This window comes from Quercus lobata, chromosome 8 (genome assembly GCF_001633185.2).
Source record: "Quercus lobata isolate SW786 chromosome 8, ValleyOak3.0 Primary Assembly, whole genome shotgun sequence".
In the NCBI taxonomy this organism is placed as follows: Eukaryota; Viridiplantae; Streptophyta; class Magnoliopsida; order Fagales; family Fagaceae; genus Quercus; species Quercus lobata.
The window spans coordinates 29,288,185-29,297,056 of record NC_044911.1 but is presented as its reverse complement, the minus strand read 5'-3'; positions in this window follow the sequence as shown (position 1 = coordinate 29,297,056).

The following is an 8,872-nucleotide window of genomic DNA, read 5'->3' as shown; positions in this document are numbered from 1 at the left end:
TAACAGTGTGGATATTTGCAGATATTTGTAAAGGTATGCATGGGTGGATATTTGTAGATATTTGTAAATAGGTTTTGTGACAATTGTAGGCTTGATATTTGTAGATATTTGTAAGTAGGTGTAAGGGTGTGCACAGGTGGTGCATATATTGCTGCAAGGGTGTGCGTGTGTAGGGGTGACAGTTATGTGTGTAAGGGTGTGCAGGGGAGTGTGCGTGTGTGTGTGTGCATAGGTGGTGCGTATATTACTGCAGAGGGGTGCGTGTGTGCTTGCATGAGGGTGCATCTAAGTGTCCAGTGAATGGACTGTATTGCAGAATGGATGGTACTACTATTGTACTACTATTGTGGGTTGAATCACATAACTTAAGCACAAATGCCTAACACAACCCCTAGTGGATCCAAAGAATGGATTATTTTATATATATATATATATATATATAATCATTAATATGTTAACAGGCCATCCACATAAATTTGACAGGAGAATGGATTGAGAGGCTCAATCAATGATCATATGCAATAGGGTGCTCTAGTCTCCCAGTGCCCAATTGATCTCGAATGAAAACTGAAGAGGGTAAAATTATGGATGACGGAACCATTTAAGTAAACCTGATGACTCTGGTTCAGTGAGCTGATAGTGGACAGTTCCAAAATGCACGAACACGAGGTGGACGGGACTAGAGGCCACGTGGCATCCATATGGTTTAAGTGGTCTCCAAGGAGTCCTAAATGGAAACAACTTGCGTCTCACGATTAACCCTAGCTCATAGAGTCCCAATATGAATAGAATCCTAACATGAGGAGGATTCCGTAATATACGTCCATTAATGATGGACATTATGATGAATGCCCTTAGAGGACAGGTGTCTAGTGACCTCGATGACTTGGTCCATCAGACTGATTCACCATTCACAGCGTCTGTCACTTCATTCCCCCTTCCACCGAAGTTTCGTATGTTGCAGGTGGAAAATTATGACTGATCCAAGGACCCTTTGGATCACCTGATGTCTTTCAAGACCCTGATGCACCTTCAAGGGATGCTAGATGAGATCATGTGTAGAGCCTTCCCTACCACGTTAAAGGGATCCGCAAGGATCTGGTTCAGCAAACTGACGCCCAACTTCATTGGTACCTTGAAGGAGTTAAGTGCCCAGTTCACCTCACACTTCATCGAAAGGCACAAGTATAAGAAGTCCACTACATGCTTGATGAACATTAAGTAGCAGGAGGATGAGACGTTGAGGTCCTAAATCACTCGTTTTAACAAAGAGGCTCTTTCGATCGATGAAGCAGATGACAAAATACTCATGGTTGCCTTCACAAACGGACTACGGAATGGTAAGTTCTTGTTTTTCCTATACAAGAATGACCTAAAAACTATGTCAAATGTGTTGCACAGGGCAACCAAGTACATGAACGTCGAAGATGCGTTGCTGGCCCGAGAAGAGAAGTTGAGGAAGAGGGAAAGACAGGAGGACGTACCACAGGATAGGGGGCAGAAGATGGCTAGGACCGAAGAACGACAAGAGGACAGACGCTTTAAACCCCCTCCCCTCCGCGGGGAAATTCATGAGTTTCATCGTGTTGACTACCCCAATCGACCAAGTCTTGATGCAAATTAAAGACGAAGGGGCTCTGACATTTCCCGGCAAGCTGAAGGGAGATCCCAATAAGAGATCCAGGGACAAGTATTGCCACTTTCACCATGATAACAACCATGACATAACTAATTGCTACGACTTGAAGCAGCAAATTGAAGCCCTCATCAGGCAAGGGAAGCTGCAGAGATTCGTCAACAAGGAGAGGGAGGATCCACCCCAAGAGCAGGCTCCCTGACGGGAAAACAAGCGTCCTAGACTGCCCATAGGAGATATAAGAATGATTGTGGGGGGCACAACAGCTATCGGGTCATCCAAAAAGGCCCGTAAGACTTACCTTAGGATGGTTCATAATGTCTAATTGACAGGTTCCGCGTCGAAGATGCCGCGGATCGACAACCCCATCATCGAATTCTCAGAAAAAGATGCCCGACGTCTTCACCACCCACACGATGATACATTTGTCATCAACATGCAAGTAGGGGATTACAATACGCACCAGGTCCTGGTTGACAATGGTAGTTCAGCTGACATCTTTTACTACCCAGCATTTCAACAGATGAGGATTGATAAAGAGTGACTAGTTCTGACGAACTCTCTGCTCATTGGTTTTGGAGGAACAAGGGTATTCCCCCTCGGAGTAGTCACATTATTTGTGACGGTGGGCGACTACCCCCAGCAAATCACTAAGGACGTAACATTCCTTGTGGTCGACTGCTTGTCCACCTATAATGCCATCTTGGGATGGCCTAGCCTCAATTCATGGAAGGCCGTAACTTCAACCAACCACTTAATGATCAAATTCCCCACCGATTATGGAGTAGGGGAGCTACGCAGAAATCAGGTAGCCGCACGCGAATGCTATATAGCTATGATGGAGATGGATGATCACCTCTAGGCCATGAACATATAGGAACACCAAATGGTGACAGAGCCTGTTGAAAGGCTTGAAAAGATACTTCTTGACGACTCAAAACCTGATCGAACAACCAGGATTGGTACCTTTGCCAGCCTGACGGTTCGCCAAGCACTAACAACTTTTCTTAAGGATAAACGGGATGTGTTTGCTTGGAGCCATGAAGATATGCTAGGAATAGACCCTTTTGTCATGGTGCACAGACTGAACATATCGCCCTCCTTTCCACCCATCCGCCAAAAAAAGCGGGTATTTGCCCCAGAACGAGACCAAGCCATAGCGGAAGAGGTTCACAAGTTACAGGAAGTGAACTTCATTAGGGAGGTTTACTACCCCAACTGGCTGGCGAATGTGGTAATGGTCAAGAAGGCCAACGGGAAGTGGAGGATATGCATAGACTTCACTGACCTAAACAAGGCATGCCTTAAAGACAGCTACCCCCTCTCGTGGGTCGACGTTCTAGTTGACTCTACAGTTCAACTCCAATTCTTAAGTTTCATGGACGCTTTTTCGGGCTACAACCAGATCAGAATGGATGAAGAAGATTAGGAGAAGACTTTGTTGTTTACTAGCTAGGGCCTCTTCTGGTATAAAGTAATGCCATTTGACCTTAAAAATGCAAGCGCGAGGTATCAGAGGCTCATGAACAAGATGTTTGTACAGCAGATTGGGAGAAATGTCCAGGTCTATGTTAACGACATGCTGGTGAAAAGCCAAAGAGAGGAAGATCACTTGGATGACCTCAGGGAAACATTTGACACCCTTCATTCCTACAACATGAAGCTCAACCCAGGCAAGTGTGCCTTCGGAATAACGGCAAGAAAGTTCCTAGGGTTCATGGTGTCTTAGAGGGTATCAAAACTAACCCAGACAAGATCCGAGCCATAATAGAGATGGTACCCCCAAGAAACGTGAAAGAAGTACAAAGCCTCAATAGTAAAATAGCAGCCCTGAACAGGTTCGTGTTAAGAGCGACAGATAAGTGTCTACCTTTCTTTCGCATGCTAAAGAAATATTTTGAATGGATGGCCAAGTGTCAGCAGGCATTCGAGGATCTGAAGACCTACCTCTCATCCCCTCCATTGCTAAGTCCTTCCTAGCCTAAGGAAGAATTGTTCCTCTACTTAGCAGTGTCTTCTACGGCCGTCAGCGTAGCCTTGGTCAGGGAAGAAGACAGGGTACAGAAGCTCGTATACTGCACGAGTCGAGCACTCAAAGGCACAGAAGAAAATACCCACCAATGGAAAAGCTCACCTTTGCTTTAGTTACAGTAGTCCATAAGCTCAAGCCATACTTCCAAGCTCACATGGTGATTGTCCTGACTGACAAGCCCTTACGACGAGAACTAAGTAATCCTGAAACTGTTGGACGAATGGCATTATGGGCAATATTATTGAGTGAGTTCAACATACAGTACCGTCCGCGTAATGCCATTAAGGGATAGGTGGTCGCCAACTTCATTGCGAAATTCACTAACGTAGAAGGCTAGGGGCAGAAGAGTTGCCACAATGGAGCATCCACACAAACGGATCCTCCAATAAGCAAGCAGGTGGAGCTGGTGTGATACTCCATAGCCCGGAAGGAGATAAGATTGAATGCATGGTCCGTCTGAATTTCCCTACAACCAATAACGAAGAAGAGTATGAAGCCTTGATAGCAGGGCTGGATCTTGCTCAGGCCACGGGAGCTGAAAGTCTAATCGTATATTGTGATTCCCAAGTAGTACCCAGTCAGGTTAACAGAGACTACGAATGCAAGAATGAACGGATGAAGAAGTACCTTGAGCTGGTGAAGGATCGGGTTAACAACCTCCAAGTAAAATTTGTTCAAACCCCAAGGGAGGAGAATGAGCACGCAGACCAACTTGCTAAGGCTGCTTCAATAGAACACATGGTCATCCCCGGTCAGGTATTATCTTTCGTTCAAATGTCATCATTAATAAACAGTACAAGTGTGCAAGAGATAAGCTCCAAAAACGATTAGACGACACCAATAGCATCCTACCTAAAGGACGGCGTGCTACCAGGCAACAAGGAGGCTACAAGGAAGTTAAAGGTTCAAGCGGCACGCTTCATTCTGATTAAAGACGTTCTTTATAAAAGGGGCTTCTCCCGACCATACCTAAGGTGCCTCGTCCCCGAAGAGGCAAACTATGTCATGAGAAAAGTCCACAAAGGAGTTTGCAGAAACCACTCTGGATCATAGTCGTTGGTACATAAATTGATTCAGGCTTGGTATTACTGGCGAACCATGCAAAAGGATGCCCATGCATATGTCAAAGCATGCGATAAGTGTCAGAGATTCAGCAATCTTATAAGGCAACCAATCGAGGAGCTCACTCCAATGATGACCCCATGGCCCTTTGCTTAGTGGGGGTTAGACATCATAGGCCCGTTCCTAACGGCGGTCAAGCAATTGAAGTTCCTAGTAGTCGATATAGATTACTTCACCAAGTGGGTAGAAACAGAAGCCTTGGCCACAATCACAAAGAAAAATGTGCGAAGCTTTGTATGGAAAAACAACATTTGTAGATACAGTATACCAAGGGTACTGGTCTCTGACAATGGGAAACAATTCAACAATGACGCATTCAGAGACTTTTGCTCATAACTAGGGATCAAGAACCACTACTCCTCACCCGCCCACCCACAAGCCAATGGACAAGTTGAGGTCACAAACCGATCCTTGCTCAAAGTCATCAAGATTCGGCTTGAGGGGGTAAAGGGTATATGGCCGGAAGAACTACCAAGTGTTTTGTGGGCGTACAGGACAACGGCAAGGACACCTACAGGAGAAACCCCGTTTCGACTAGCATATGGATGCAAAGCAGTCATCCTGGCTGAAGTGGGACTTATAAGCTACAAGGTAGATAACCATAATGAAGGCAAGAACGATGATGCTATGCACCCACAACTAGATTTGGTGGATGAAGTAAGAGCAACAGCCGAACAAAGATTAGCACGATATCAAAATCTTATGGCCAAGCACTACAACTCCAAGGTCAGACACAGGGACTTCCAGGTCGGAGATCTCGTCCTAAGGAAGGTAATGGGCTCTACAAAAGACACCTCCGAAGGGAAGCTTGGACCTAATTAGGAAGGACCATATAGAATTGCATCATGGCATAGGAAGGGAACCTACCACCTAGAGACACTGGATGGACAAAAGTTACATCACCCATGGAACAAAGAGCACTTGAAAAAAATACTACTAGTAGGTGCAACAACATGAACAATAACATAACACTCCTCATTACTAGTTTATCGCTTTTTAGTTAAAATTTTATTCGTAGTTTCCTTTTAGCCCAAAGGGCAGGATTTTTAGAACAATTTTTTACAATTTGCATGTTTACCACGTAATAAGAGGAGTTATTCAGAAATATCGTGTGTATATCTACATATTTCATTAAAGTCCATTCATCCAAGGGATGATAATTATGAGGTCCACAAAATGGACAGGTTCAACAATCCATTGTATCAAAAATATAAGTCCAACATAGTGGACAGATTCATCCAAGGGATGATAATTATAAGGTCTATAAAATAGAACAGGTTCAACAATCCGTTGAGTTAGAGATACACGTCCACCATAGTGGATAGGTTCACCCAAAAAGACAATAATGTCCATAAGTGGATGGGTTTAGCGATAGGCTGAACTAAAAACAGTCCAAAAATGGACGGATCCAACGACATGATAAAAAATTGTCCGTCAAGTGGATGGATTCAACAGTAGGTTGGATGGAAACCATGTCCATAAGTGGACGAACTCAACGACCTGTTGGATTAAAACAATGAAAAAAATGGACGAATTCAACAAAACGTTGGATCAAAAATAAGTCCTAAGAGGACGGGTTCATCTGAGAGGATGATCATTAAAATTCCACAAAGTGGATGAATTCAACAAAACATTGGATAAAAAATAAGCTCTAAGAGGATGGGTTCATCCAGGAGGATGATCATCAAAAGTCCACAAAGTGGATGGAATCAACAACACGTTGGGTCATAAATAAGCCTATAAGAGGACGAGTTCATCTTAAAGATAGGTTGTATTCATACATAACCATAAGCTGAACAGATTCATAAGAAAGGCGTAAAAGAAGACGAATAAAACAAAATAAGTAATGAAATCTTGCTAAAATCCCATAAATGGAGCAGTTTAGATACAAAAGGCAACGGTTAAATTAAACATTAGCTATTCTTCAAAATTTATACATTCAAAAAATAAATAAATAAATATAAAAGCTACTGCTAAACGGGAGCATCATTGTCTCTTTCTGCCAAAACTTGATCTTCAAGTTGACGGGTGCTGTCCTCGACAGTTTTTGCTTGGCTTTCAAAAGCAGCCCTCCCGTCACCATGAGGGTCGTCTACAATGGCGTCATCAGCAAATAGTTCATCCGTACTTTCGGAATGGACTGGCTGAATTGAGGTTTGGGCCTGGGCATCACTGGTAACATGAGATACATCTAGGTCAAGATAAGAAGCCTTGACTTGACGGAGGGCGTTGTCGAAGCCTTCAGCAAAGGAGCCTTTGAGCTCTAAAAGAAGGGCGTTAAGTCACAGTACTCACGTACCGCTTCCTCCCTCTCCTGACAGAGCTATTTCTTGGTATCACTAATTTCCTTTCCCTTGTCCTCCAAGACTTGCTTCAACAGCTCTGTCTGCTTCTCCAATTCACCCCTAGCTTCCTCTGATATGGCAAGCTTATTCTCCTGGACCGTCTTCCAAGCCTTCAACTCATTTAGCTCGTCCTTCGTCAACCTAGCCTTTGCCCTTATACAGTCCAACACCGTCTCATAGTTCATGCAAAGCCCCATCAACCCCTTCATCATCAACATTGCCTAAAGACGAAAGGGTTAGTAGCAAGGCAAGTTGAAGAATAAGAAAAAAGTAAAAAGAAAGTGGATGGACATTGTCACCTAAGCAATGCAAAAAAGCCCCGTCTCCCTTATGGCCTCAGTGGTGTGGTTGCTCAAGTCCTCAAAATCATCAGCTGTGATGATGGACAAGAGTTGCTCCAACGCGTACTTAGAGTCCTCATGGAGGAGGACGGGTGGTTTTTCAGCGATGAGGACAGAACCCATCACGAGTCCTTTGCCCTTTCTCAGCCAGGTAGAGTGACCGTCTTCTTGGCCTTAGCTTGCAAACCCACAACGGGTTCAAGGACAGTTTTGGGTTTCTTTGGAAGACGGTCAGTCCTCTTTGGCTGTTTCCTCTTAGAAGACAGGTTGGCCGAACCCGTCCCCTTAGGGATCTGGCCCTCTTGTTGCTTCTTTAAAGCAACTTGTTGCTTGATATAAGCCCTTCTCTTGGTAGCGTCCATTTCTGTGCAAAGGGAATGGATGTTAGTGTTTGATAATATTTAAAAAATAAATGACAATAAATATTGGGTGACGGACTTACATTGGCGTACTTGAGCGTTGTACTGATGGGTGGCTGGAATGGGCTCTGGATCATCATAGTACCAAAAGAGAGTGTCTAAGGTGACCAACTTGGCCCACATCCTCTCCTATAGCTTGGTCTTGTTAAAATTTTTTTCCAAAAAGCTCCACTACTCATGTGAGACCTGTAGACGATCCCGAGCTGCAAAAGAAGATGGTTAGAACAAGTTTAAAACTGAAATAACTAAAGCCTAAGCATAGATAGGTGTATAATAGACAAAGTGCCTACTAAGACGAGTGCATACCAAACGGAGGCATTATACCCCATGTTGTGTTGATGGGCATATACTTGTTGTCACCAGGATGGCACATCCACTCGTCTCTTTCCATGAAAAAATACCAACTCTTCCAGTTCCTATTGGAGTTAGGGGTATCACACACTAGCCTCAACAACGGGCTTCTGGGCATGAAGCTATACATGCCCTTCGACTGAGTGATCTCAGTTAAACGGTAGCAGTGAAAGAATTCTTTCACCGTCAAACTACGAGCATCGTCGGACATAGCCCCATACAAGACCTCCACACCAAGGAAGACCCTCTAGGCATTTGGGGATATCTGGGTGATGGCCAAACCTAGGTATTGAAGAAGGTGACGGTGTAGAGAACAAAGAGGGAATCTGAGCCTTGTCTTCAGCATCTACTCATAGACCCCGACACCATCCACACCTTTATAGTAGCATTCCTCTAACTTGTGTGGTAGATGGAGAGGGATGTTGTCAGGTATCTAGAACTTAGCCCTAAGTGTTTTGAAGTGTAATTCTTTGATTGTGGACCTAAAATCATTAACCGTTAACAAGGGTAGCATGATGAACTCCCTAAGTCCATCAGGGTCTCAGCACCGTCTAGGTCATCACTAGATTCACCCTCTAGCCTATCCATCTCCAAACCCTTATCTCTTGAGAAAGGAGAGGTGGTAG